The 27,319-nt window shown below is 41.3% G+C and overlaps 1 protein-coding gene across 5 annotated transcripts in view; it reads left to right on the top strand.

Moving 5' to 3' along the window:
- The window catches only part of TENM1 (teneurin transmembrane protein 1), a 1,260,898-nt gene that overhangs the window by 925,343 nt on the left and 308,236 nt on the right, over positions 1-27,319 (top strand). The window contains exon 15 of one of the 5 annotated variants that reach the window (XM_075435330.1): positions 10,622-10,757. The exons of 3 other annotated variants lie outside the window; for them this stretch is intronic. The gene's annotated coding sequence lies outside the window, so the exon portion shown is untranslated. Of the gene's footprint in view, positions 1-4,639; positions 4,840-10,621; positions 10,758-27,319 lie in introns of those variants that run through there. One more of the 5 variants, XM_075435334.1, reaches the window with a different exon arrangement.

The following is a 27,319-nucleotide window of genomic DNA, read 5'->3' as shown; positions in this document are numbered from 1 at the left end:
AATGAGGTAATATACTCATAACTATAAAAAATTGATCCTGATTCTCCTTTACATTCCAGTTTGTGCAATGATCTGTGCCTTGTCAAAGTGAATATGCATTGTGGACAGCTAGACTTTTGTTGTTCTGTTTTGATCATGTTTTACATCCACACCTCATATGCACCTACTGATGTATCATTTTAAAAAATGGCAACATTCCAGAACCACTGCGCACAACTTGGAATGATGGATTGGTGTCATTAGTTTTCTCAAGTGTAAATAACTGGATTTTTAAAACAATTTAACCTTTTGGAGTATGGTTGGGATCCCATGTTGATGTACACTACAAGAACTTCCACAACAGTGTCCTTTTGGAGTCTGAGAATGTCTCAAATGTCCTTACAATTTTTCTGCCTGTTATATAACGGGCAGGGCAATGTCATTAGTGCTACTCGGTCCCTTCTGTCACGTTCTGGAAGACAGCTGGGATCTCAATGCCCTTCATATTTGGGTAGTTTCCTACCAGTATTAAGGGACTGACTTCAAATATTTCATCTCCTTCTTGAAATAGTTTTCTCTTAGTCTGTTGAAAAGACCAAAACAAACAAGTCAACCCTTGTATTTCAGACAATCTATGTTAGAAAGAATAGTCAGCACTGGGATCTGGCTGATTTTCTGCCTCTGCGTTTTGAAGCCTTTTAACTGTATGAAGGAGTAATTTCCATAAATGGCACACCAAAAGACCACTTCCATTATTTAGGGAAGTATCTTATCCTATCTTACAGTTGTCCAGGAAGCAGTCTCGTAAACTAGGAAAATTCCCCAAATTTTCAGAGAAGTTTTTGAGGACTTCGTCTGCTTCAAAGAATAAGAGGCAAAAAGAGCAAGTTTCACCACCATTCTCGGAGGCCCAGGCTGACAGAACTCCAGTAAGTGTGGTGATATCCTACCCCAGGTGGGTTGAAAAGATCCTATTCAGCACTGAGACCAGCAGCTGTGTCTGAGGTCTCAACAGAGGTTGTTGCAATGCAGGCAATGATCTCTGTTCCCACAGGATGCACGAGAATAATCTAAAACCAATGCCTCAGCATAACTCAGTTACCAGTTCAAGAAAAGACAATGAATCATTCAAGGGGCTCTTCTGAACTTGAGCTGGCCAAAAGGTGTCAAGCAAGTCCTTGGCACCAGTACTGCATTGACTAGTATCGCAGCTGTGCACTAGAGATACTATTCTTCTTTCCTACTTACAGAGAAAATCTTTCGTGTGGGGAGCTGCAATACTATATAAACCTACATGTGTTTTCACTCAAGAAAATTCTATTTGACATCAGCGTATCTCGCAATATTTTACCTATCACTTTCTTGTAAGCCAGTTTAGCATACTTGGTTGAGAAATCAGAGGGTCAGCATTTCTTTTGCCCAGTTCACTTCTGGTATTTGGTACATTTAGGTTTGATGTGCTTAAGGGCTCTTGTTGCCAGTTATAAAAATCTTTGCTCCGATTCTTGGAAAAATCTGTATCTGTTCCTTCTACGCAGTAGTCCTCTAAAAGAAAAGCTCTCATTATCCAGTGGGTCTCATCTCGCATTGCAGTCAGCTCCTAGTTCTGTTGGAGCATGCATGTAATATACCTGAAGTTTCACACCTTCCTATGTATCTTTCTCATGGACTAATGTGTAATATTACAATATTATATGGTACTCCAAGCAGACCTTTTTGGTTTCCCTAACCCCAACTCACTAGGGAGCATCCTATGGGTATCTGATATTACCATATATACCAGATACTCCACTTGATACCTGGCAACAATTTTCCACTATTGAGTTTATCAGCTTTGGCTCATTTATCTTAGCAGTGGCTGAAGAGACAAAGGTAGGACTGAACATCCACCTCCACTGGTTATCTTTTTATATCTTCCCTTGATGAGGCTACCATCCTTTTATTACTACCATATGTTAATGATGACAATAGGCAATTCCATAACATTCCAAGCAGAAGCATTAATAATAACGCGTGATCTTTGTCCGCTAATAGCAGGGCAATATTTACTTCACTATGGTAGCATCTTAAAACCTGGAATCTACACTGGTCGGCTGTCTTGATTTATGTTTCTGTGACTAATATCAGCTTCATTCTAGACCTTTTTCTTTTTTTGGTTTTAAACTATTTCCATGTTCAACCTGTCGTACCTAATTTTTCTGTTAATGAAAAGCAAATGTTAAAGTCTATCCAGAGAGAGAAGAAACCAAAACAACCACATCTCCTGGGAAGGAAAATTTACTCTTTACTCCAGGCTCAGAATAGTTCATGACTGATCTATAGTGCTGAAGAATTATTCCACCTACCAGGACTAAGTCACAGATATTTGAGACAAACTTTGGAGAGAGGACTATTCTGACTTAAAATAATTGATTTTTAGATTCGGTTCATGGTGAAGGTTGTTTAATGGCTTTTTTTTGTTATTTCTGGCCTTCCTAAGAAAGCAATGTATAGACAGTAGTTTGAGACTTTCATTCTGCTGCATAGGATGCATTTAATCCAAGGAAGATAGGATGGACTTCCTAAAGGACTCTATATTTACCTCAGGATCTTTACAGCTGTGCTTTCTTTACAGAGAGGCAGATTTAGATTTCCGGAGTATTGCTGAAAGGAGATTTCATTCTGAAGAACTAGACCAACTTCTTCGTCTTAAATTTGCATCTTTAGAAATTTGTAGAATAGAAGGAAATAAATAGCTAAGGTCTAGAAAGACAGACACAAAGTCAGTACTTTGTCATTCATGTAAGCAGCAATTTTGATGCTAGATTTGAAAAGTTTATCATCTTTCTGGTTCCTTGTCCTTCTCATCTTCCCATCCTTTGTTTTTCAAAGAGGTTGGCTTTGGAATCACTAACCTCAACTTTTTTCAGAATTGGGTTGCAGCCTACACAAACTGGGGAGACACACTGCCATTGCTTCTTATTTATACAGATACTAATATACATGTTTTGGAAAATGAGTTGCATTTTCAGGCCAGTCCATCACCTTTGCAATGCTGTTCCCTGAGTTTTCTTTTTTCCTTTGTTCCCTACAAACTGATCACACTGGCAGGAAATAATTTTGAGTATAAAAGCCCTAACTGTAAGTGTTTCTATGTAAAGAATCAAGAAAAAATGACTCCGATTCCTTGTAGGCACCTGAATTTTATTCCTGATAGGGCAAGCTCAGGCCAGGGTTGTCTAAGATTAAATGTTAAAAATGACAGAAGTTATGTATTAGCAGCAGTATATTAGAATCACAGATGGCCTTACCTAATTTATTCTCTTTTTATTTATGCAAGACATTATATAGGCAAAACTGTAATTTCTCTTTACTAAGAGCCAGTTCTTATGATGTTTTTGTTTCTTGAAGATGTGCTTTTTCCGAAATACCTGTGTAAACAGCATGAACTAACTGTCTACATGAAGTACGTCCTGGGGCATGGTACAGAGTAAAAAGAGAAATTTGACTTTAGGTGGTCTATGCAGAAACTTGCGAAGAAATAACAGGAATTGTGAATTGCACGTTTTTTCCAGTGCGTTCGTGTTGGTAAATAACCAGAGTGGTTTTCAACAATGGGCAGATAGATGTATGCAGTATGTACATGTATGTACACTGAACCTAGGATGGAGACAGACTGACGAGCTGGGTCCAGCCTGCAGCGCACCTTTCCCAGTTTCTTGGATTCTTCAGCACAGTGAAATCTTTACAAATAACTGCAGATGCAGATTTAGCTGGCACGAAAAAGCAGTAGTCACCTTTATGCCTTTGCGTGTCCTCTTGAGCATACACAGCATGTAAGCGATGAGATTACAGAGATCATCACCAGAAGATGAAGTTCCCCTGCACCAGGACCGGGGCCTGCTGATGGAGGTGGCCACAGGAGATCCCCACGTTAACAAGCTCAGCTGGTGACAGGAAAGCGGTTGAAGCATCATCTATAAATCAACAGCTCTCTCCCAAGCCTTGATTCTGCTATCAGTCTGACTTCCCCGGCACGGTGAATTATTTAGGGGGAGGTATTCTGCGCCGTTTCCACACGCAGACGACCGCCGGTGGGTCTTTCTCTTCCCTCCCTCTCCCTCGCGTGTGAGAAGCCGCTGGCCAGCGTGGGCGGCCGGTCCCCGCGGGGCCGGGGCAGCTCCTCGCCCTCAGACGGCGCAGCCGCCTCACCTCCCCAGCTGCTTCCCTAACTCTGCCCAAAGCTTCCCGGGGGGACGGCTCGGCCTCCTCCCTCCGCGCCCTCCCGCCTCCGTGCCGCCTCCGCCCGCGGGGCTGAGGGCCAGCCCTGCCCGGCGCCGCGCGCCCCCTCAGCTCCCGCCTCACAGCCCGCGGTGGCGGTCGGTGCGAGGCGACTTGAGGCGCGGCGGTCGGTAACGCGCCTGCGCGGATCTCCCGGGCATGCTCATTAACAGCGAAGGAGCCAAAAAGGGGGAAAAAAAAAGAGAAAAAAAAAAAAACCTCAAACCAACCCCAGCCTGCGAGCGAGCGGCGCCGGTGACACTACGCCCGCCGGAGAGGAGCGGCGGCGGCGGGGCTGCGCTGAGCCCGGCCCCGCTTCCCCTCCCGCCTTGGCTTCCCACCGCCTGACGCGTCGCCGCCGTTCGCTGCGGGTCGAGCCGCGGCAGCAGGAGCCGGCGCCGTCCCCTCAGCGGGGCGGAGGGGCCGGGGCGGGCTGCGGGGGAGCGGCGAGGCGCCGGCAGCGGCGATGTGGATTTATATTCGCCCGCGCCGCAGCCGCCGGGGACCGGGGCGCGGGCACCGCACCTAGAGGCGATGGGAGAAGCTGTCGGCGGGGCTGAGCCGGGGCGCTGCTGAAAGTTCAGCCGGTGGCCGCGCTCGGTAAGTTTGCCGGGTCGGTGAGAACGGCGCCGCGGGCGCCCCAACTTCGGCTGTCGCAGGGGATGGGGGCGGTGGCGGGGGTGCCCTGTCCCGCCGGAGCGGGAGCCACCGGGCGCCCTCGGAGGGGGTTTCTGTGGGTGCCGCCGGGTGTGTACGTGTGGCTGGGCGTGCGCTGTGGAGCCTTGCGGGCAGACGGTGCCGGTCCCCGTGCGGGGGCACCTCGCGGGCCGGCCCCGCTGCTGCAGGAGCCCCGCTGCGGGTTGTGAGGGGAGCTGGCGCCGTCGCCCAGCGGAGACGCTGCGTTGGTAGCCGTGCCCGGGGCTGAGGCATCGCCTCTCCTCACGCCTATAGGGGGTCTCCTTCGCCCGCGGTTGCGGCGCGCTCGAGCGAGCGAGCGGACGGGGTGGGTTGGCGCGGCGCCGCGCTCTGCCCGCCCGGCCGCGGGGGTTCTCGCCCCGCTCGGCAGCTGCTCTCCCTCCCTTGAGGCGAAACGGGGCGGCGGCGGGGAAAGGCGGGGCGCGCTGCCGGCGGCCGCCGCCCGCCCCCGCGGGGCGCCTCGGCGCGGCGCTCGGCTCCGCGCTGGCGTGGCGGGAGCGCCCGGGCCGCTCGCGTGAAAATCCGCATCCCCGGCGCGCGCAGGGCTGAGGCGGCTCTTGGCGGGGCAGCGGCACCGCGCGCTCTCCCCGCGGGGGCCGCCTTGTTTCTAACCGGTTCCCAGATCTCATCTTTTAAACGATGTATTCCGTATATTCTTCTGCTGGTGGGCTAATTTCAGAATACTTCTCAGATAAAATACAGGGTTGTTAATAAACTAATTGCTGTTTTCCCTATAGATAGTATATATCAATAATATAAAATCATCAGAAATTGTTAAGGGATCTGGTGATCTCTGGTCGTAGGCAAGTCGTGCGTACAGGCGTTGCGCTGCTCTGCTGCTGTCGGCGTTTTTTTCGCTAAATAGCTTACAGCTGTAGCTGGTGACGGCCGTTTGAGGCTGGGCTGAGGAGTGCTTAGGCTGTGGCTGCCGGTGGGACTGGGGACCTTGCTCCTTCAGCCTTGACTGCGTGGTCTTACTGGGTTGAATGTCAGCGCGTTTACCTTGGCAGATGTGGGGTTTGCATGTTCTAATTCTCAAACCAAAGGCAATAACTTCTCCACCCCCCCCTTTTCCTTGCCTTAAATATACGCTGCTTTTTCAGACTGTATAATAACTGCCTTAGTGATAGTCTTTCATTGATTGTGTTCGGAATATCCAGAGGTTGTAGATACCCATCTTGATTGTGCTGATGCTTCTCTGATAATTAACGAGTCAGATACACTGTGCTGTGGAAATAGATACCAGCTGTCCGTGTGGTGGGGCAAGCATCTCAAACATCTACTGTATCTCCAAATGTTTTTGCAGTAGCAAAACCCCACCACTCCTAGTGCCTCTGTTGTAGCTGTTAATTGTGAAACTGAACGTAAAGCAATTTGATATTTAAAGTATGGAGTTCTTGGGGTTGTCAGGAACAATTTGTGAATCACCAATAGCAATATATGCTGTAGTGGGGAAGGAGCTATCCATTGGAAGGTGAGACCCAGCCCAATAGTTTTGCTTCTTCCCTGTCCATAGTTTCTTTTCAAAGCTGATTTTATGCATGACTTGTAATGCTGTGGGCTAATTTCAGAATACTTCTCCTCAGATAAAATACAGGGTTGTTAATAAACTAATTGCTGTTTTCCCTATAGATAGTATATATCAATAATATAAAATCATCAGAAATTGTTAAGGTAGATTTAATGCAGATGTGTGTTTTGGAGGTTTTGGCTTGGTTCAAGAACTCAAACCTTTTAACAGCTTGGTGATTTAGGAACCTTTGTGGGTGTTGTCTTTCTTTTGTTGTATCACAGTTTTGTTTCAAGGAATGATTAGAAGTTTTTTGAATAACACATTCCCAGTGGGTTTTGTTCTGTGAATGCCTGATCTTTAAAAAAAAAATAAGAAAACTATACTTCAAATACTTAAGTAAATATCTTTTTTTTTAAAGAGAAAAGTGCCTTCCATTTGCCAAATTTCAAATATTGAATGACACGTATAAATAAAAAAACAGAAAATTCTTATTAAAAGCAACTCTTTAGAATGTGGGAGTGCAAATTACTACTCTTAACATCTCAAGTAGTCAGATGTGGAAGTAAATGAACATATTGTATTGATGGCTTATGTATAAAAAAAGCCATTGAAATGTATTCAGGGTTCTATAAAAGCAGTGTCATGTGAGAAAAGATGTAGCAAAGGAAATCTGTTATTACTCACGTGATGTGGCATCATAATTTAAAATGATAGTTTTTAAAACTGAAGAAATGACATGGTTGCTCACACATGTGCCCGTAGTCACGTGTGTATGGAGATATGCAATGATTTTGCTCTGTAGTAATGGCTTAGCAATAGGTAAGCATATACTTTCCTCTTTTTACTGAGGTAGGAAATTCTGAGGATTGGCATTGATGTTAACTGGAGCAGGCAGGACATTATCTCAGTGTGATTCTTGAGGTCTGAATGGTAGGAATTTAATTTTTAAATGATCTTAATCTGAAGAATGTAAGAAGAATAGTGTCACTTAATCTGTCATTATCTCAGGCCTTTGGTTATGGAAAAACAGTTCCTCTCCATTTTGTTGGAAATATTTTTTGTTCCCATTTTACAGACTGGGAGAACGGTGTGCCCTTTCATTGCTTCAGTCACGATGACTGGCAGTATCTCACAATGACTGTAGTGGGACTGGAGTTTAAAATGTTTTAGAGACCAAATATTAAATTGGTGATGGCCCTATGTCTGAAATGCAGGAGTGTCCGATTTCTTGTTTGCTACTTGCTCATCTAGATTTACCTGTTGATTATGTTTCACAGTTCCAGCACAACTGAGTTAACGTTCAACACCGTATAACTGTAAAAAGCATCAAGTCAAAGACGGTTCAGCTGCACTGAACTGGCTATGTCTTGCTAATATGTACTATTCTACCTAGGTGTTACTTTGTAGTTTTGATAATATATTCTAGGGCCAAACATAGCTGAAAACGTGCAGTGGTCTTGGTGGTGTTATCTCTCTTGAACAGAGTCTCAGAGGTCTTAAGAACAAGATGTGTTACGGATATCCTTTATGACTTAAATATATACATATACATTCAAAACATGAATATAAGTAGGTTTTTTCTAGTGACAACCTGTCTTTTCTAAAACTTCTTTCAGTCAAATATTGAGGATACCCAAAAACTGAACTCTACAAAAACTGACTACGTATCCAGTGGACTAATCTATACTGAGGAAACACGTTAGTTTCTTTCGTACTGTGTTTACTGTTTTAACAGAATATTCGTGCTCTGAAATCTGATTAAAAGATACTTAAGCTACTACTTTGGTTTTTTAGCACTGTTTCTCTGTTGCAAATTTGAACTTCAGTACATTGAGTATATTACTAAAAACAAGTACTTCTTGGTTTTCACTCTTGCAGAGAAGTGTTTTATCTGAATTTCTCTTATTTAAAAGAACAAAAATCATACATGTTTGATCTTAATCTCCTTGGCTGAAGCTACTGTTTGAGGCTATTGTTGTATTGTTTTCTACTTTCCAGTACAGAATTCTGATTTCTGAGTGTTAGAAAACAAGTAGCATAAGACTGGAGGGAAAAGATTGCATCTAGTTAAATGTGTTGTGTAGAAGTATATTGAAATTAAAATGACTGTTGAATTGGGCTTAGCACTGTCTTGTTGCTTTGGAAGCTTTCACTCACGGTGCTTATTTTCTGTAGCCTTAATGAGCAATTACTGCACTCTTCCAGTTCAGAGCCTCTTTTAAGTAGACAGTACTGCTTGTTCCAAATTATAGATGTATTTTTCTGGTTTGCCTGTAGGCTGTTGGCATTTTTGGTGTTTTGGTTTGTTTGTTTTCCTGAATGCAGACAGATGTTTGCTAAGGGTTATGAAGAGTTCATAAACTCTTTTTTCCTTTTTTTGTTTTTGTGTTTTTTTTTTTTGTTTTAGATAGGCATTTGGGGTTTTAGATGTAAAGTTCTGCTTTTAGGCAGTGTGTGTATGTGTCTTACGTGTACATCTGTATCTATGTGAATTTCAATCTTAAATAACTGACAACATTTGAACATATTTTAGAGAATTCATATTTCTATTATTGAAATGTTGGGGTTCAGATCTGAAGAGAATGGTAAGCAAATAGTCCGTTCTGTAACTCTGTCTCCAAACTGTAGGTAGATTTGGAGTGCTATTTTGGATGGCATTTCCACGTAGTTGCTCTTGCATCATTTTCTACTCTAAGGGATAATTGGTGTTTGCATAATGTTCATATGAATGTTCATAGACTGCTACATGGTATTGGGGTTGCAGAGGAGTGTGTTTCATATCAAAGCAACTTTTAAAGAAACCTATGCTAGAAGAGAGGCCTTTTGGGACTTAAGTGGGCATTAATGAAATACTGGCTGTAGCGTGTACGTGTAGTATACTTGCTTGATCTACCAAAGAGTTTTGTGCTGGGTCATATAAACTACAGAAACTTAGTGAGAACAGAGTAATTGAGGAGTAAGGATTCTTAGATGGCATATATGAATGTGACTGCCTTGATTTTGTTTTTAGTGTGTCAGTAACTTGACCATTCCTTTTAAGGGTACTGCAATTAAATAATACCATTACTTTAGTTTTTCTTCTGATAAATCAGGGTGCTAATTATTGTAAACTGAAATTTTAATTTATCTAATAGAACTTAAAGATGTGGAACTTTGCAAGTTCCACTCATTTCCGTGGTAATTACATGGTGGGCTGTTGTGCTTGATAGAAAATCCAAACCTGGGACATGGTTGCCTGTCCTCCACTGTGTTTCTTTTTACCAGTACTGTGATCTTATGGAACCTGGTTCCAAAAGGTGGTAGCAGCCAACAGCAGAGTGGGGAGTATGATGGGGCTTTCACTTACTGTTTGGAGGAGTGAGACTTTCTAACACAGATACTTTTTTTTTTTTTTTTTTTTTTTGAAAGCAAGCAAGTAAACTGTTTTTCTCATAACACATTGTTGTTCTGGAAGACACATTCTTTCTCAGCTACTCTGATGTGTGATATGATTTTTCTGATTTAGCTGCGTGACCCATTTCGTTTCTGAGTTCATTTCTTACACAAGACGCTGGCCAACTGATGGACCAGGGAGGTGTCACTGGGAAAGAAATTAGTGCAGAAGAAGCATTGCTTGTTGTGAGCTTCCTGACGGTCTGGATAAAAGCCTTCCTGCTTGTTCCTATAAGCCATCTTCAGCAGAAGTATCTATTACACCTCACATATAAGTTTCCTCTTTCAAATTGTGTCTTCCACATTTGTACCACAAATCATAGAGCCCTTCCCACCTCTGAAAACCATACTGCTTTCCTACAGACAGGTACTTCTGGTGCCCCTTTATCACCAGATTATTTCTTGCTCCAAACCACTGCTGTGTTTTTCTGACTCTGTTCTCTTGCCTTATTCACCAGTTTTTCCTGTTCCTTTTCAGATTCCTGTTACTCGCACTTTTGCACTGCTCTTAGCCCTTCCTGTTCACAACATCTGAGAACTGTGCTTACAGGTCTCATTCTTTCATAACCACCTGATGTGCTTTATAAACTGTAACAACTAAATTTCCCTCCCCTTCTATACATCAAGGTTATAGATACACCTATGAGCTGCCTTTAATTTCTTCTCCTTTACCTCAGTTTCTTCCCCAGCTTTTTCCTCAAAGCTCCCAGTTCATCCAAATTTTTGTCTGCTTTTCTGCAGAGCTCTGTATCTTCATGTTGAGCCCTTCTGTTTTGTGAAGTCCAGCAAATTGAAATCCAAGCAGTTCTGCTTTCAGCTGCTTTTTCACAACTTTGATCTTGCCCATCACCAGCCTTCTCTTTAGTCTCTCCCAAAGGTAAGCCTTTCTCCACCATCTCTTTCCTCTGTGTTTTTATCCAGATCTGAATATGGGAAGGAAATACCACCCTTATAGCACTTTTTACTGTAGAAGTGCCACATACCGAGTTCTCTAACATTAGGTCAGTGTTGAATTGAGAACTCTATGGTTTCCTGAGCTTTAGTCTTTATTTCCCTTTCTTTCTTCTTTTTATTAGTACTTTGGCTGCTACAAGCAAATTGTATCCCACCCCTATAAAATACAAATCATTCTCTTTGGTGTAGAGTCAACAGTGTGCCCTCAACTAGTAAAACAGAATTCAAATGTGTATCTTTGTATATTTGTGTTGTTTAAGTTTGTATTACTAACTGCTTTGAAGTGACAAAAATCTGCTGCTGCTGCTTCTTTCTTCTTCTCCTTGTAGTACAGGTAGGCAGTTAGTTACAAAAGTCAGAGTTTGTGCCAGATCTTTCCTAGCCTAGGATAAGGTAGGTTTTACAGCATGTAGGCTAGCGACTTTTATCAGCAAAGATGTCCTGGTTTTTTGTACAAAATAGAATTTTGGTCATTGAAGTTTTTAGGTTAATCCATGGGAACCAACTTGGATACCATATTTGTCAGATTTGTTCTGTGTAGTGTTGTAAAAGGTGCCTGTTGCGTTTGTCCAAATTACTTGGTGTCCGCAAGTGGTGGTGCTACTTATCTGCTCAATGCATTTTCATCCATGTTTGCTAGAATGTGAGAGCTAATGTCTATTACAATGTCATGATAGCATTATGACCTTTGGAGTTTTATCAGCCTGTTAGCTGTACTGTGGATTTCCATAAATTCCATACATTTCAGTAAATCAGAGTCACCATGGACTGAATGTCTTTAATGAGTACAAGGGTAAGTCTTAGTAGTAAGTAACTATTTTGGTTATTAAAAAAACAGAAGATGCAGCATGCAAAGATGAGTGTGGGAACTTTATTTCTGCCGCTGTCTGTTGTTTGAACCTTGCCGTACTGTTTTGGGAATTAAATGTTTTGGTGATGCATATTAATTATAGAGTTAATTAAGAGGAAATGGGCCAGTTTCTCATAGGTGTAAATAGGTGTGTTTCTAGTGATGTGGCATATGCCACTATATGCCGTATTTCCACCTGAGGGGAAATATGCCACTGATTTCATCAGTGGAGTCATACCAAGTGGTTCAGCAGAAGATTTGATCCTGATTTGCTTGCCTAACTAACGGTTTGAGCAGGGAATGAGAGGAAAGCGATAAGATGTCTTTCATCTGAACTTTTGTAAATGTAGTTGGATAGCCATCATTTCTGTGACAAGCTGTGCGATTTTATTGTGTAACTAAAGCAGATTCTTACCTCTGCGACGTGCTGGAGGGAAGACTTAATATGAACATATTCCACTATAATTTTAATTGTGCTACCTTTTAGTGTTTCATTAACACACTTAAAGTTATGTTGTCCTTAGAAATGTTAGGTTAAATTGGCTGCTTAGATTAAGAGACTTTTAAGTCTATAAAGCACAATAATTTTACTTATGGTCAGCAGCTTTAGCAATCACCATAAAAATATACCGATTGTCTTAATTTCAACAGACTAAGTTGTCAGTTGATAAGTGGTCAGTAGTTAGCAGAAATTGCATTTTAATGTTGCTCATATTCGGTTCATAATATTTCTGTAGTTGATTACAAGTTACGATATTGAATTTTGGAATCACAAAGCATATATGAGCTGTGTTGAACTGCTCTGAGCAATTTGTACTAAGTTTTCTAGAGTGGCAGCTACAGACCATGAGGAATTGTTTTATATGTTGATGTTACCATTCCCAAATGCAAACCTGTAAAGTACAGGAGAGATTACCATAAATTACTGTAGTGCTATTATAAAACTTCATTTAGGTAATATATCAACTAGGTCAATGCTATTAGCAGTTGAGTTACGCTGGGTTTTTTGCTTGACAACTTGTGCTTTTTTATGGTAAGCATGGAAGCTTCAAGGGTTTTTTGTTTTATGGATTTTTTAATATAGAAGTTAGTGGTAGAAATGAAGTAAGATGTATCTTATGTACTTAACTCCAGATAAGAGAAATATCTGTGCAGTCCATATGATGAAACTTGGGAAGGATGCAACATTTTCTCTTTTTTGTTTGTTGGTTTTTGTTTTGTGTGCTTTGTTACTCATGTCTACTCTATAGAATGCAAATATAGTCCAACTTTAAAGACAGTATGGAGAGAGACAGGTGGATTGGACATTCTATGTCCAATGCCATCTCTTTATCTTAGAATTGGGAATAGAACCAAATCCAGGAATGATTTGAACTTTATTTCATGAACAATTTAAGAAGAAAATGGGACTGAGAAACTCAACATTGAGTGATGGAAAATGAAAAATTCTAAAGCATTTTAAAAATTTTTCTTAGCCCATTTTGAAAGAAGAAACATTATTTTGACATGAACAAAGTGTGAAACAAATTGCCAAATTCTGTCAAAATTTAGATTTTTTTTTTTTTTTTCTTTTTATCAGTGCCAAACAGCATTATTTAGTGATGAAACTGTTTGGCTAAAGGATTGTCCAGCTTGGACTCCTAGCCCTGTTTTGTGATAGCACACAATGCAGCTTTAAAATGAAGCTCATAGGTATTAATATATATGTTTTCTTCTTAGTACAAAATGTATTTACTACCTTTATATGTATGTACATAAGCTGTTACCACATCTAATGTGTGGTAATCTAATGGAACTGTAGCAAGCTATAGCTTGTAAATCAGCATCACAACAATGAACTTCAAGTGACTGTTCCCAAGTTTCTCGGGACCTAACTAACTATGAAGCAAATCATAGAAGACTTAAGCAGTGGATATATTATAATCATAAAAAAACCCAATAAAATTACTTAGTTATTGCTGTGAAATTGTTGATCATTATAATAATAATAAAAAAACCAGCGCTTCTGTATGTGGTACCATTTCCTTTTGCTGTGCAACTGAATCATTGGAAGGAGTGAGTTTTGTTTCATTTTTTGTCTACTTTTCTATTTTGAAATATTGCCCTTGAAATAACAAATGAAAACAGTTTTTTTTCATAAGACTAAGAAGACTTTAATATAGTTTTGCTTTCTCTGTCAAGGCATAGTCCTGATCCCACTGATCAGTTACAGAATTTTCTGCCTTTGAAATTAGTAAAAATAGGATGAAGTCAGATTGTAGTTTCGCAAAGACTGGTGTGAGCAATTTTATATGTGGTAGTCACTGTTCTGTTTGGCTTCTTCACTGTTTTAAGGTGGTGAATGGATGAAGTACTGTAATGCTTTTGCACCTTTTATGCGCATTAAAAAAAGGAGATGCAGTATTTACTTTGCCACCTTTGCTTTGCCGCCTTTAAGTTCAGTTGTAATCCCTGTGTACAACCTTCAAACTTTCCAAGGTTTTTGTGCGCCTGTCATAAGGAGGTTCTCTTTTTATTGTGTATGTAAAACCCATGCAGAAGTTAACAATAAATATCACAATGTAAAAATAGTAAGGGGAATTTAATCCATCGTTGTTGATTTCAGTGTTTGACTACAGTCTTCTCTAATGAATAAATTAAAAAAAAGCAATCGGTGTCTGAAAAATTGGAATGTTTGCTGTGCTTGGGAAAGTCATCTTGAAGCTAAAACTTATGGGGGCTTTGATTCAGAAATAAAATACCTTGTTTAGAAATGTTTTTTATTTTTATTATGTAAGGTTATGTGGAATCCTAGGTCGACACGTATTAAAGCGATGCCATTGTTCCTTTGCAGAGGTTGATTAAATCTTACAGTATATTGATATGGAAAAGTTATAGCAAGTTACCCAGCCTGTCATTTGTTACCAGCACTACATGTATGTGAATACGATGCTAGTTTGTAATTGATGTGACTAAATGGAGATCCCTCGAGAGAACAGAAAGCTCTGATTCTAGCTTCAGTCTAGGTAGTGTGCAAATCTATGAATCTGTGGTGACAGGCTGATCAACCAGCTACCAGCATGTCAGCCTTTCTGGTAATTCTGCCAGACCAGCACTATGTTGAGCGCTTTTACATCTTCACAGTTTTTCGGTGATGTTCACCAAGAGCTCCATCTTCATTTTACTAGGTACATACTTATTTTGAAAGGTTGAGCATCTTGTTGAAGCACTGATAAGTGGCATGTTTATTAAGATTATTTAGTTTATTAAGATTTAGTTTATTAAGATTTAGAGGTAGACTTGTCCTTTCCCCCCTTTGCCAACTTACTGGCTTAATAACCTTTTGTCCTTTCTTGGCCAAGGGTACAGCCTAGTAATATTTGGCCGAGCTTTTACATGTGCATGGAATTATTCCATAGCACAGTTGTAGCAGGTTTTAGTAGCTATGATGGAATTGTCAGTGGTGTCTCCCTCCTTCGAAATAGATATCCAACGTGTTGCATCTTACTATTGTTTTGCCTTCCGTGAGTCAAACAATTAGCTAAGAAAGAGACATAAATGTGCAAAGTGTAAGTTGGTCTCCATGAATGAAATAAGGGGGGAAATTATGTTAAATGGTACTTCCACTGGAAGAAAAGTAAGATTCTGATGCTGCTTAAGTAAAAAGGAGATACTGGTTACATTCTTATCTTGGCACTTTGGAGAAGTCTGTTCTTGAGAATCTCCTATTGCATTTCAATCCTCATTCATCTTTGCCTGTGGTTGAAACTACATAAATATTAATTCCTTAAAATAAAAAATCTTTACTGATAGGCTTAATCAGTTCATGTGGATGAAGCTGATGTCTGCTATCACTGTCTAACTTTTAAAAAGCTGTATCTTTTTTATTTGTTGACATTAAAGTGGCTTCTGTTTGTTTAAAGGTATTTGCTTGAAAGCCCTCATCTGTCTTAAAATTTGGTATAATATAATGTGGAAATCTTTATGTATAAATTATACCTGCAGTTAGCATTATGTAACACAGTAATGTCACTAGTCTTTATACTTGACAGGAGATGTAATTTAGATGCTTCTCTGCTTTTCTGAATAGCTTGTAGGTATTACCTGTTCAGTTAATTCACTATATTAAATGCCATTGGTTTTACCTTAATATACCGTTAATAAATTTTAAAACATATTTGAGCAACAAAAAATGCACCAGAAATGTAACTTTAGTGGAAACTGAAATATTAGTATCAGTGATACAGGGTTAATTAAATGTCAGGAAAAAATACCATCCAGACGATGAAAATGCTAACTCCTGTATTTGTAACTTCTAAGTTGAGGGCAATTTCAAGGTGTTTTAAAAGCCGAAACAAGTCCTAAAATGGTGGGGAAAATGCATCCTAAAAATGAAGTGTGTAGCTTAACTGTTGGTGTTACATTTGAGCAGAAAATCTAAAGGACTTTCTTGAATAGTAATAAAACGAGACATCGAAATTAGTCTCCATAAAAAGTCCCTAAGGGAAAAAAAAGACAGATGACTTTGTGAAGAGCGTTCTGGTGTGCAAGGAGACGAGACATTTCTCATCTTGCTGTTGCTGAGTAGTCTTTATTTACTTACATGGAATAAGTTTTGATACTGTTCTCCTCATTTTCTTGAGCCAAGGATGTTTGAATAAGCCAGCCCTTTTCTACAGAAAGGGCACATCAGTTGAGTGCTGTTGTTTTCAGTCTAGCTGGATGTAACTGGTGTGTAACTGGTATTTTCAAACTTTCTCTGTTAAAGCTCCAGTTAGACTGAAAAACATGAAACTAACTTCCGTGCTGCCAGAAACGGTTCACTTATCGATAGCGGTAAAGCTTTGTCTGTTCTGTGGCTTGGTCTTGAAGCTTCTGTATTGAACTGAACTTGTTTGAATTTTCTGTTGAACTGAAGGAAAGTCAGAAATGAATGTGACGGTTAGATTCATCAGCTGGGAATGAGGGTGGGATTTATTTTGGAGAACTGAGATGTAGAAGACTTACATATTATTTGCACATTGGATTTCGTGGGTTAGATTGACTGAATATTACATGGAGCAGCTTGTGGAGCCCCATTAAATATTAGGCATGTGGCCCTTTGTGCTTTCAGACTTGTAACTGTATCTAGAAATGCCAGATGCATGGAAATTGAGTGATACTTGCATATATACTCACGTGCTGTTACACTAAACTTAGATCATAACCTCAAATTAATAAAAAGAATCAAGGTCCAAGAAATTCAATAAAAAGTGATTTTTATATCCTAATTCTCAGCAGATGAATACTAAAATGTAGGTGTCTGTCTTGCTGATACAAAAATTTGTCTTTTCAGCGTCCAGAACTTTTCACAGACATATGATTGTATTGTGTTTTATCATTACTTGTTACTACCATGCCATTAATCATCAAGCCCGTACAAACAGAGCCCTTGAAGTGTTAGTCATTCCACACTGTTCTTAATGAGTAACCGCTGACACTTCAGTAAACATCATCAGGTTGGATGCTAAATGTACTGTCTCTGTTGTTATCAGATAGAGACAAGTTAAGTTCTCATGTTTAAAATAAATTACTCAAGGTCAAATACAGGAATAATACAAGAGAACTGTGTATTGCCCGCTCCTCCTTCACATGTGCTTTTGTTTGTAGAGAAGTAAAGGACATGAAGTCTTTCTAGTATGGACCTGTTCTTAAAAAACAAACAAACAAAAGCTGTGAGCAAGTGCTGGCAAGCTTTTATTTCATCATAACTGTTACTGTCAACATGCAAGTTATTTACAGGATGAGCTAATATATGAGGATAATGACCAAAATACAGCTGTGTCAGCCAGAGATGTCTAGCACCTTTATTAGAGCTTAAACATTTTGAACCATTTCTGCATAACTAATGTGACGTTAATATGTTACAGTGACAAAGTGATAGCATTATGAAGTATAAACAATTCTAGTACGATGTGATGGTGGACTTCACACCAGAACATGAGAAGCAGCAGTAAATCAAAACCCTGACTCTTCATATTTTAGTAATTTTTTTACCTTATTGATTAGAAATGCAGTGTTAATAAGAGTCACACATTTTGGTTAGCAGATCTTTTTCTTTGCTCATCATCTTGCTGATCAGTGGCCCAATTTAGAAATAATAAAATATGTCTCTGACATCTGTTTGAAATAGGTTGCTTAAATAGTGTGTGTTCAGCTTTTTTGTTTTGCTTTGCCTTTTTAACAGTGGGGATTACCGCACACCTAAGGGATAAGTTTAGAGCTGTAGATTAAATCACAAATGCGATGTAAATGCATCAAAATATTCTGCAAGCATAAGCACCATATCAGTTAAAAATATTGCATGAAAAGAATATTAAGGATCTGGCTTGCACTCCTAAATAGAGCTATTGAGAGCCCAATGTTTGTACGGAAGGGAATGGTTACGGTACCAGGGTACCTTTAGCAGTTGTCTGTCTTTCCAAATAAAACTGAATATTAAATTATCTAGATTTTTTTTTTTAATTGTATTCTGTGGCTGCACTTCTCTACATGTAAAAATGAAGATGATACCTTTCCGGTGGAGTTTGAAATCAAGGCTGAATGCTTAGGACACATTCTCTACTTCTAAAAATTAGGCAAAACTAGCTATGTCCTTGAAAGGAAAGACCTCAACTAAATAGCACTCCTCTATTGCATGTTACAGTATAGTATGAAAAATCTGCTGTGGCCCTTGCTCGTAAGAGTTTGTAAGCTAGTTTAAAAACAGAAAGGAAATAATAGATTGAAGGAGTGAAAATCATGGAACGCAATCAAAGGGAAAACACTGTTAGAAGAATATTGCTGTTTGGTGTCTGTCTGCAGAGATGGGTACCTGTTTCTTTTAATGTGATAGTACCATACCAGAGAAAAGCTGAGGGTTCAATACTTCAGGCTGTGCATCGTTTAGAGGAGATCTGGGGAGAAAGGTAGGATAAGAAATAAATCGGAAGGGAAGGAAACCAGCTGCACTTGTAGGCATGTGCGAAACTGAATATGCTCAAGGTGACTTGAAAACAGTGCAGAAGGAAGGGGAGAGGTGAGGTGGAGCAGGGGAAAATAGCTGTGCGCGACTGGAGCCGCAGAAAAGGCAGGGGAGTACTGCTGTGGTGTTCCAGATAGGCAGCATGTGTCTACCTGCTGCAGCCTGTTTCCTGCTGTCACTTGATAGAAAAGTGCTTTTGGCAGATCCGAATAATTCCAAATTTGCCTTGACTGATGTAATCATAGAATGGTAAGGGTTAGAAGGGACCTTAAAGATCATCTGGTGCCAACCCCCCTGCCATGAGCAGGGACATCTTGCCCTAGACCAGGCTGCTCAGAGCTCCATCCAACCTGGCCTTGAACACTGCCAGGGAGGGGGCAGCCACAGCTTCTCTGGGCAACCTGTTCCAGTGTTTCACCACCCTCATGGTGAAGAATTTCTTCCTAATATCTCATCTAAATGTGCCCTCTTTAAGTTTACAGCCATTCCCCCCCTGTCCTATCACTACACACCCTTGTGAAAAGCCCCTCTCCATCCTTCCTGTAGGCCCCTTCAGGTACTGGCAGGCTACTCTAAGGTTACTCCGGAGCCTTCTCTTCTCCATGGTGAACACCCCCAACTCCCTCAGCCTGTCCTCATAGGAGAGGTGCTCCAGCCCTCAGATCATCTTCGTGGTCCTCCTCTGGCCCCGCTCCAACGCATCTGTGTCCTTCTTATGTTGGGGGCTCCAGAGCTGGATGTAGTACTCCAGGTGGGGTCTCACGAGAGCGGAGTAAAGGGGCAGAATCCCCTCCCTTGCTCTGCTGGCCCCAGGATGCAGTTTGCTTGATGGAGTTTGCTTGATGCAGTCCAGGATGCGGTTTGCTGTCTAGGCTGCAATCGCACGTTGCCGGCTCATGTTGAGCTTCTCATCCACCGGTACACCCAAGTCCTTCTCCTCAGGGCTGCTCTCGAGCCACTCTCTGCCCAGCTTGTACTTGTGTTTGGGATTACCCCGACCCACGTAATCAAACACTGAACTTCGTGTTTAAATATCTGTAGTGACATGTACATACTCTGAGCTTGCATTAGATTACAGCATGGTCCTCTGTAATTAACTTTTTGCATATTTTCTGTTTATGTGAAATCTCATGGGAAGTTTCGTGGCAACAGGGTCAGCAAAAACCTAAACTTGACAGCTTTTCTGGAACTAACATTGAATTGTGTTATCTATTGATAAATCAAGTGTGAATCGCTCTGGCTTGAAGTTTTGCCTGTCTTTGCTCTCTTCTTTAGATGGCTTCTCTTTGTCTTGGATTTTACACTTGCATTTAGGCATCACTAATTCTTGCAGTTTTTAAACAACTTTTTTTTTTTTTTGAGAAATGCTAAGAAACTTGAGGACAAAAGGGAAACCAGAGAGTTTTGTTTTTTTTCTTTTGTTCACTGCTATTTTGTTGGGGTGTGTGTACATGCGTGTCCTTGTAAAAAAAATCCCCAATAACTTCAGATCCCGGAGGTAGATTAGGAAGTATTTCCAGTTTTTCACCAAAAAGGAAAGCAATCTCCTTGGGTTGAAGAGAAAGGGCGCTGGTGGCTTACCTGTGTGCTCTGCGGTTTAGCTTGTCTTCTGTAGAGGAAGGCTTGAGATTTCCTGAGTCTTTGTTGTGTCCTGTTAGTGAAAACTGTAAAGGTATGTTGGGCACCTTACCCATCCTAACCTTGACCACTGAGGTTGCTGGGATTTCTAAGGGGAAACTATGTTTTGGTGTTTGCAGGGTTTTTGTCTGTTTTAAATGAACTGTGACCTGCTCCACGAATTTCATGGGAAGAGCATGAGAGTGCTGAAGGAGGACAGCAAATATGTTACCAACTTTATGCATTTTTTTTTTCTGCTTTGTTATTTGGAACATGAGTTCATGACTAAATGATGGTAGGCCTCAGAAAAAACTATATTAATAGGAATCTTATGCATGACAAAGCTTGAAATAAATTCAAAGTGGAAATGGGGGATTTTTCAAATATAGCCATACTCCGGTAAATCTGTTTATCTGCTATAAAACTGATGCCCAGAAACAAATACTCATTTCCTACACTGAGGATGAGTAAGATCAATTGAAGGCTATCATGCCCTGAATTTGCAGACAGGTCATTGTAATTAAGAAATAAACCTCAAAGTTGTTCACTCAGTTTTTCTCTGATCCCTTGCCTGGGGGTCAGAAATGCATCTTCATGCCTGCTGTCTACAGGCACTAGACAACTTCAATAGCGTTGCGCCTATTAACAGAAGTTGTTTATTTGCATTTGTGCAAAATTCCCCTCCAAAGCTAATTGAGTGTTCCAGCACAGAAGGGCTGTGGGATTACAAGACCATTAATAGATGAGAAGATGACTATATGTACCATGAAGAAGATCACGACCACAGGAAACTCATATCAAAATTGCTGTAGGACATAATTGTATAGTATGGAAAGTTTTAAAAGGTTATTTCCTTAAACTCTTAACAAAACTTGTTTTCTGTTATGGTTTCAGCTTCTAGGGACAAAAACTGAGGTATGGTCTATACTTTGTCTGCAGAATAAAACAGGCGCTCTTCTAATCGCTATCCTGGGAGCTGAACAGCCTGTTACACTGGACGAAAAATGCATGGTTCATTACTGATGGGAAAACAGAACTGTCTCTACCATAGTGATTCAAATAGAGCTCTCTTAAATAATAGTACTTATTAAAAAGTATGACCATTTAAAGGAGTTACTGTTTTAGCTCTTTTATGTTTTGATGCTTTTTCTTACACTAGATGAGATCTGTATATTAAAAAAGAAGTGAAGGACACTATTTCAGAAAGAGCATGTTTCTGGGGAAGCATACAGCTAAAACTGGACAGTAGATGAGCTGTATAGGCCTAAGGGACGATGATAACAGAATTAGTAGAAATAAAGATTTGTTGTTTCCTGCTTGCTGAAATAACCCATCTGTTTGGGGGAATATGTAGATTAATGCTCCCTGAAGTGCAATTTAATGTGTCCAGTTTCTGAGCATTCACAGACTATATCCAAATTCACTGTTACCGTTCTGGTAAACATCATTAATGGGGGCAATAAAACAGCACCGTTTTATCTGCCTCTACCACTTGGTCTTAGAAGTCTGTGAGAGATGTTCCACTCGCCTCTGAAGGCGAATTGCCTTCTCTCCAGTGTGCAGGACTGCTCTTCCCTCTTGGGTGCCTGTTTCTCCTCTCCAGTTCTTCCCTCTCCTCGCATGCCCACCAGTGCTGTTTGGAAAGATCCCTGAAGTCTGCTTAAGTGGATAGCTAACATTGGCAGAGTACAATAGCTCTAAACAAAAAGTCAGTGGGCAGATTTATCTAGCAGAACAGGAACAGATTCTGAGGGTGCTGAATTGTAAAGCATAAAGTGCCTGTTGCATGTTCATATATAAGCAACTGTGTGCTCCTTAGGTTTTTATCCTTCTAGGTTTCAAAGCAGTAAAGCTTACTTAAAGCTATACTCAGTCCATGATTTTTCTGTTACATGGAATCTTTGTTTATAAACAGATCAAAAGAAACATAAATGCTCTGTAGAAATTTCTTAAGCTCTTGGGGCACCTCGTCAACCTTTCTAAGGAGATTGTGAGTGGAGGGGGAATTATTCTTAGAACCAGAGACCTGCATTGCCAGGTAGGCATGCAGTTCTGCATTTTTTTAGTTCTGTGTAAAAGACTTAAGATATCCCTTTTAATTCTTTCTCCTGACATGTCCTGAACAGCTTTGAACTTTTAGATGAAGTTCTTTGCTACAGGCTAACAGTTTCAGTTTTACATGAGTAAGGGGATAATATCAGGGTCAGATGTAGATCAGAAAAACAGGTGATCTAGTTCAGTGTAGTGCTTCTGGACCGCAGTTGTCTAACAGCGGTGACAGAACTCATAATCAAGAAACGTTTTTACTTAGATACTTTTCAGTTGACAGTAGTGATGGTGGCACACCCAGGAGGGCTCAGTTTAGTATAAAAGTCATGTTTGTTAATATACCTCTGATCTAAACAAACATATATTTATAGAGCACAAATACATGTATTTGGAGAATGTACCTCTAAATAAATGAGCATTTATTTAAATGATAAATCGAAGGATGGATATCATTAGCTAAAGAATGTAATTCTTCTAGAGATGAGTGCTTCTTAATGAATGGTATTCAAGATGACAACTGCCAGTTTGAATTCTGGATTCTGTAGACTTGCCTGGAATTTTATCTCATTGAAAATTTAATTAAAATCAGTTCATTCTTCCTTTGCAGTGATATAGACAAAAGAATTTCAAAGAATGTCAGATAAAAATGGTTTCCATAGTAAAAGGTTCTAAGCTTTTTGTAGAATGAATGAAAGGTTCTGAATACTTAAAAAAAAAAAAAAGGAGGCTTGGAGTTTGGTTGCTGCACAACAATTTCACCTTTTCTCAAGTTGCCGAATGGAACTGAAGCTATCATTTGTAATGATAAGGTGACTGACTGGGATTTAGAGCCCCTTTTCTGAACGAATTTTGAAGGTAAGTCTTATCTGCATGGTTCTTGAGGCGATGGACTTTCAGCCTTTTATCGTTATGTATAAGAATGTTGATATATTTTTTTCAGGTTTGGATAAGAGAAAAAAAATAAGGATTTGTAGCTTTCAGCCATGGAATAGTAAGTTGTCTGGGAAGTGTACTAAGGAAATAGCCATTAATTTTTGCAAGCCTCCGTACCCCATTTGTTTATCACACAATGTGCAACATATTGCAACTCAGTTCTCATATCTCTGTAAATTAAAAAAAAAAAAAGGCATTGAATTAACTGTCTTTAGAAATATGCAAGAGAACTTGTGATTTGTGTTTTGAGGGCCACTGACACGGCTCTCATTATTTTTCTTCAGCACCTAATATTTTGCATGCTATGCAGAAAATACTTTCTGTGCCAAAACTTAAGCTTATGTTACTGAATATCTGCTTCTTCAGCAGAGGAATTATCCAGCAGGAAGTGCTGGTTGCATAGCTGTGCCATCATCAACAGAATTTGCTGCTCTTTCCGAACACGGTATTTTGACTGTTTATGAATTTATTACAGAATCACAGAATGGTAGGGGTTGGAAGGGACCTCTGTGGGTCATCTAGTCCAACCCTCCTGGCGAAGCAGGGTCACCTACAGCAGGCTGCACTGTACTGCGTCCAGGCGGGTCTTCAATATCTCCAGAGAAGGAGATTCCACAACCTCCCTGGGCAGCCTGTTCCAGGGCTCTGTCACCCTCAGAGGGAAGAAGTTCTTCCTCATGTTCAGATGGAACTTCCTCTGCTTCAGTTTGTGCCCGTTGCCTCTTGTCCTGTCGCTGGGCACCACTGAAAAGAGCTTGGCCCCATCTTCCTGACACCCACCCTTGAGATATTTGTAAGCATATATTAGGTCCCCTCTCAGCCTTCTCCAGGCTGAACAAGCCCAGCTCCCTCAGCCTCTCCTCGTAGGAGAGATGCTCCAGTCCCCTCCTCATCCTCGTAGCCCTCTGCTGGACTCTCTCCAGTAGCTCCTCATCTTTCTTGAAGTGGGGAGCCCAGAACTGGACACAGTACTCCAGATGAGGCCTCACTAGGGCAGTGTAGAGGGGAAGGAGAACCTACCTCGACCTGCTGGCCACACTCCTCCTAATGCATCCCAGGATCCCATTGGCCTTCTTGGCAACCAGGGCACACTGCTGGCTCATGGTCAACCTGTCGTCCACCAGGACACCCAGGTCCCTCTCCACAGAGCTGCTCTGTAGCAGGTTCGTCCCAAGCCTGTACTGATGCATGGGGTTGTTCCTCCCCAGGTGCAGGACCCTTGCATTTGGCTTTGTTGAACCTCATCAGGTTCCTCTCTGCCCAGCTTTCCAGCCTATCCAGGTCATGCTGAATGGCAGCACAGCCTTCTGGTGTATCCACCACTCCTCCCAGTTTGGTGTCATCAGCAAACTTGCTGAGGGTGAATTCTAACTCTTCATCCAGGTCGTTGATGAAGAAGTTAAACAAGACTGGCCCCAGTGCTGACCCCTGGGGGACAGCACTAGTTACAGGCCTCCAACTAGACTCGGTGCCACTGATGACAACCCTCTGAGTTCTGCCATTCAGCCAGTTCTCAATCCACCTCACTGACCACTCATCCAGCCCACACTTCCTCAGCTTCCCTAGGAGGATGTTATGGGAGACTGTGTCGAAAGCCTTGCTGAAGTCGAGGTAGACAACATCCACGGCTCTCCCCTCATCTACCCAGCCAGTCATGCCATCGTAGAAAGCTGTCAGATTGGTCAGGCATGATTTCCCCTTGGTGAATCCATGCTGACTGCTCCTGATAACCTTCTTTTCCTCCACTTGCTTGATGATGGCCTCCAGGATAAGCTGCTCCATCACCTTTCCCGGGATGGAGGTGAGGCTGACTGGCCTGTAGTTCCTGGGTCCTCCTTCTTGCCCTTTTTGAAGATTGGAGTGACATTGGCTTTTCTCCAGTCCTGGGGCACCTCTCCTGTCCTCCAGGACCTCTCAAAGATGATGGAGAGTGGCTCAGCAATGACATCCGCCAGCTCCCTGAGCACTTGTGGATGCACTCCATCGGGGCCCATGGATTTGTGGACGTCCAGATTGCTTAAGCGATCCCTCACACAGTCCTCCTCGACCAAGGGAAAGTCATCCTCTCTGTAGGCTTCCTCTCTTGCCTCTATGGCCTGGGATTCCTGAGTGCCTGCCTTGGCTCTGAAGACTGAAGCAAAGAAGGCATTCAGTAGCTCTGCCTTCTCCGCATCCTCCGTCACCAGGACACCCGCCTCATTCAGCAGTGGCCCCGCATTGTCCCTAGTCTTCCGTTTGCTACTGATGTAGTTGAAGAAGCCCTTCTTGTTGTTTTTGACAGCCCTTGCCAGCTTCAATTCCAGGTGGGCCTTGGCCTTCCTTGTTGCATCTCTTCATGCTCTGACAACATTCCTGTGCTCTTCCCAAGTGGGCTGTCCCTCTTTCCACATTCCATGGACCTTTCTCTTCCACCTGGGCTCCGCTGGAAGCTCCTTGTTCAACCATGCAGGTCTCCTGCCTCCTTTTCTAGGTTTCTTTCTCAGGGGGATGCACCGCTCCTGAGCGTGGAGGAAGTGACGTTTAGACAGCAACCAACAGTCTTGGATCCCCCTGCCTTTGAGAGCCCTGACCCATGGGATTCCTCCAAGTAGCTCCTTGAAGAGGCCAAGGTTAGCTCTCCTGAAGTCCAAGGTTTTGATCCTACTTAGCGCCCTGCTTCCTCCATGCAGGATCCTGAACTCCACCATTTCATGGTCGCTGCAGCCAAGTCTACCTCCAACTTTCACATCCTCAACCAGCTTTACTGCTGATGGTACTAGTTTGCTATGTTTGCTACCAGATGAGATTTCAGTAGTAGATTTCAGAATAACTTTGAAAATGCTTGAGCTGTATTACACAGCTAATTGTTTTTAAAACGTTGGATACAGCACCTAGTGTGTGTCAGTACGAAATGATGGGCTGTCATTCTGCGCTGTAACTGCTTTGTGTACACAGAAGTTCTAGAGCGGAGACTGTTAAGATGACAGTGTGTAGTTTTTCAGTTTTCACGGGTTTTTTTCTGGTGTGGGTTTTTTTTGTTTTTTCTTTTTAACTTCTAGTAGGACAAATACTGGAAAGTGGTAGGACTTTAAAACCTCTTCTCTAACTTCTTGCATTGCAGCATTCTTGGAACATTGCAATTCAATAACTGTGTAAGCCTTAGATTTGGCAATGCATTTGATTACATATTCTTCTAAACCATGAATCAGCATTATGTCTTTCTTCTTCAAATGTGTGTTTTGTCTAATTGTTTTTAGTAATGTTTAGGTGCAAATAACCTCGGGGTGTGTTTTGGAAATCTGTTATTTCTAGAAAGCTTGGAAGATAGGTCTCTGGGTATTTTAGGGGGAAAATATTTTTCATTTATTTTTATGTAATAGTTATTGTATGTTTCTTGTTGGCTGAATGTTTTTACTTAATATATCTGAGTGCTTATGAAAATGAAGAGCTAATAGCATTAACGAGAGTCTGGCATAGTGTATACAGGCCATCTTTACAAGATTCTGGAATATCTGCTGTGCGTTGTCTTCTGCCCAAGCCAACTCTCCCTGTTCCAGTTGTAAGCTTCTCTTTGAGCACATATTGCTAATCGTCCTGAACGGAGCCAAATTAAATGGTGTATTTTTAATGAGAAAAAGAGTTTGGATTCCTATCCATATGCTTCAACTGATGTCAAATCCTACTTTAAACAGCTGCTGACCTCTATATTACCAAGGCATAAGGGCTAGTTATGCTTGAACAAATTTCCAATTTTGGCCATCTATTGGGAACTGTTTCTTACATTTCCGAGGCTATATATGTTTTGTTATATCCGTATAGCATACCCGGTAAACTTGTTTTAGGATGTTAGGCTCAAAATTCCAGTACCTTGAATACGTGGTATTGGAAGGAAGATAAAGCCAAATGTTCTTAGAAGATTTGCACCTCATTTGTCTTTACTGTGTTATATTTCTGCTGGAGATTAATCATCAGGAAGATAATTGTGCTTTCTGCTTAAAAAGTGTATGTGGTCTTTTCTAGAAGCTTATTTTCCAGCTCTTAGCCAGCCATTCCCTGTGCACCAGTTACAAATGGT

Source organism: Opisthocomus hoazin, chromosome 14 (assembly GCF_030867145.1).
Source record: "Opisthocomus hoazin isolate bOpiHoa1 chromosome 14, bOpiHoa1.hap1, whole genome shotgun sequence".
Classification (NCBI taxonomy): Eukaryota; Metazoa; Chordata; class Aves; order Opisthocomiformes; family Opisthocomidae; genus Opisthocomus; species Opisthocomus hoazin.
This window is presented reverse-complemented; position numbering and strand designations above follow the sequence as displayed.